At 37.3% G+C, this 3435-nt stretch overlaps 1 long non-coding RNA gene across 1 annotated transcript; it reads right to left on the bottom strand.

The window, feature by feature from the left end:
- Positions 1–2406: 2406 nt before the first annotated feature.
- LOC124661927 lies at positions 2407–3104 on the bottom strand. The gene is made up of 3 exons (XR_006990334.1): positions 3028–3104; positions 2598–2930; positions 2407–2508 (listed from the first exon to the last, which is right to left on the bottom strand). It is a non-coding gene; the product is annotated as an uncharacterized LOC124661927 (long non-coding RNA).
- Positions 3105–3435: the final 331 nt, after the last annotated feature.

The raw sequence follows: 3435 nt of genomic DNA, 5'->3' as shown, positions 1-3435 counted from the left end.
GCCTCCTAGATAAGTTCTTCAGAGGCTGCGAGCTTTGTTAGAGAACTAAGTTGACGCAATTCCCGAATCTTCATCTACGGGGACATTGAACTAATGAAGGAACTAATGTGAAAACACCTTGTCAAGCTTAATCTGCTCTTCAATCGAACTGCAGAATTACATGAGACATGTTAAATTATATGTCACTAAGTGGTTTATGAACAGTTGACAAAATATACCAGATTTAGCAATTGGCAAAAAAGGGATTTCCGTCTTTGAAAAGTATCTATTAAATAAGTGGCGACGACTGTAACTCAATTCTCAAGTTTGAAAACGTATGGTCACTAAGCTGGTAAATGATGTCCATTTGTTTGGACATCAAGAGGTGAACAATACATATGATTCCAAATAATCAAGCCTTAAAGTTGTGCAGGTGTTCTTTTCATCTATCAACAATGAATTAAATCTGGATAACATGAGAGAGGCATAACTTTTCAAAAGTAAATGCTCATGGGTAACAATAACCTAGGAAAATAATACTCCCTCCAATCCAAATTATTTGAGAAAGATTTAGGCAGTTTCTCATTCATTTAATCAATCCAATACCACACAGATGTAAAACTCTCAGATAAACCTGCTGCTTAGATTAATTGAGAACCGGTTAGTTATACACTTTTGTGTCACCCCACTTCTGAAGTTTACCTGGTAAGCTTGAGGTGGGCATGGTGCTACCGGCAAATTGCTGAGTCTGGAATATTTTTTCATCCAAAAATTATGCTTGACATATTTTGGAAGAGATGCATGGTGTTACTGTCTCCATGGTATCAAATTGTTTTACATCTATCAAAAGAGTTCATGCTATCAAAATGCATGTTTGTTTCACTATAAGAGGAGCTTGCATGCACTATAATCAATCTCAAAATAAAGGACTCGGAACCATATTCAGTAAATGGATACAAATACTTTCATGTGTTCTTTCTTTTAAGGCATCAATGGCCCCCAGATATGTTTATGTAGTACCGGTCCAAAAAAAATGACTTCTACATTTTTCTCTTTCAGCCTACGTAATTCAGAGAACATATTTACCGTAACAGTCCACCAATGACAGGATCCTTGCTGCTTCTGTTAAGGAATTATTCAGTTTTTCTTCACATGCCACTGAACCAAGAAATTTACTACAGCCTGCAAAAGTCTGAAGGCAACTCTCCTGTGATGTTATTTGCACTGTAAGAGAACAAATAAGCAATGCTTTAAGAAATTTTGGATTACCGTTTACTATCAAAAAGAAGAAACTGCATAATCATGAAAAATAAAACAGGACACATTGCATCAGCATCTATACTGTAGTCCCGTATACGTGTACAAAAGGGAGCTGGTTTAGCTAAAACGGTGTATGTAAACATTTGAGTTGCTCCAGTATCAAGATTAAAATCTAAATAGAAGTCACACTTTTTGAGGACCTAGGCAAATCTTTTGATAGAAATTTCAATTTTATGCGAAATAGCAATAGCAATGACTTACCGCAAATGAAAAGTTTCAGGAGACTAAATATGATAATAATGTGCTTAACATCAAGTTAACATGGAGAAAACTGTGTACTTTTTACCTCTTCGATACAACGAAAGGAAACTGGACCAATGTGAGGTATATGACAGCATAGAGAACTATCCAAGAGGAATTATTTTGTAGGATGAGAGAAAAGACCAGTTGGCTTTTCAAGAATCACAAGATTGTATTTGGTGAAAATTCAATTGATTGATCTATTTGAATATTTTGTATCAGATAGTCCAGCCATTCTCTTTGCAAGATTGAATACGCAACGCACACCTAGCAGCAAAAAAATCCCATTAAGTATCAGGATATACTCACCTAGCAGCAAAAAAATCCCATTAAGTATCTGGATATACTTTGCGCAATATTTTATTGGCATGAAGATCAATTAACCAAAGGAAAAAAAAAGTTTCAAGGTCTAAACTGATGTGTAGAAGCATCTCATTAAGTATCATAATCTCTAAGAGCATTCGTAATTAGAATGGACATAAATGCCACACTTTTTAGAAACAATAGAGATTTTCGTTCAGGAGGATTATTTTTTAGTACTCAGAACTAAAAGGCATTGATAGCATTGCTAGTTCCAGCACATGTATCAAGAGTAGCAGTATACAAGGATTGCCACCCATTGATATTCCACAGAAAAAAGTGCCAGTGACGATGTGGAACATATGTTTACCTGGTTCCTTGCATGTGTCGTAGTTGATCTGACAACTACCGAGGCTGCAAGGACATTATCAGAAAATATAGCATAGTCATAGAGTGATCCTGGTGCCTTGCTTTATCTTCTTCATCCTTCAAAGCAGCATCTTGAAAATACTCCTTGATCACACCATCATGGAAATAATAGTATTTTATCAACTGCATGTGTAGGCACATGGGAACCGTCTTTGCAGCATGCTGAATCAGGAACATGTTTTGGTTCTTGACTATGTCAATATTGAGCTCCGCGGACTTGCTTTTGCTATCTCTAAAGCGCTGCAGCAAATAATATATCCTCTCATGCCAATGCAAACAAGGAGGACTGAAGAAAATTCGTAAATATTCAGAGGCGTCAAATGGAGTACCTTGAATCCAGCTCATTGTCCATATATGCATCCCCAATAGAAGCTTCGCTTTCCATTATGCACTTCATGAGCGACCCATACAAGTCGGACTCGTCCTAGGAACACGCAATGGTGGCATACACTTTGCATTATTATCTGATCCTTCGTGAGCTTCAGTGTGGTGTCTGTATTTGTGTGGTGGACCTCCTGCCTCCACATATTGTAACTGAATTTCACTTTATTGTGGAAGTTCCTCAAGCTGTTTGTGGCCACGTTTCACATCTGTAGCTCGACCTCATTGTCCACATGAAGAAGCTCTTGAATCCGCTCCTCCATTCTTCTCAGTCGAAATGCCTACAGGAAACGTGATGTTACAACAAATTGTCAGCAATGAATTAGGCTAGGGAGGAACTGGAAATTCGAACTCAGCCAGAGAAAATAACTGTACCACCTGGAATTTAGTAGAAATTGAGGAGCTCGTTGGTGCCCACCCGTCCGTCAAAGATACTGGCAGTGAGTGAAGCTGCTTCGTCACTATTTCAGAAGGCGGGAATACAAAACAAAGTGAATAGGTTGTTGATTCTATTAGCATAGCACTCTACCAAACACCAGTGGAGAACCAGATTTTATTCTCTAAACTTACATGTAAAACTGAAAAGAAAATGATGTATTAGAAGAAGTTTTTTCACCCATGGATATAATCAGAATTACAAGTTCGTGTGTTATAAGATAAGAGGATATCCAGTTGCTGCTATTGTTAACACAATGTTTCAATTTCCAAGAATTGGTGGGACGAAAAATCTATCATACGGCTCAAAATCTTTATCTCGAAAAATCTATAATACATATATGTGCGTTC

The sequence above is a fragment of the Lolium rigidum genome, chromosome 6, assembly GCF_022539505.1.
Source record: "Lolium rigidum isolate FL_2022 chromosome 6, APGP_CSIRO_Lrig_0.1, whole genome shotgun sequence".
Taxonomy (NCBI): domain Eukaryota; kingdom Viridiplantae; phylum Streptophyta; class Magnoliopsida; order Poales; family Poaceae; genus Lolium; species Lolium rigidum.
This window is presented reverse-complemented; position numbering and strand designations above follow the sequence as displayed.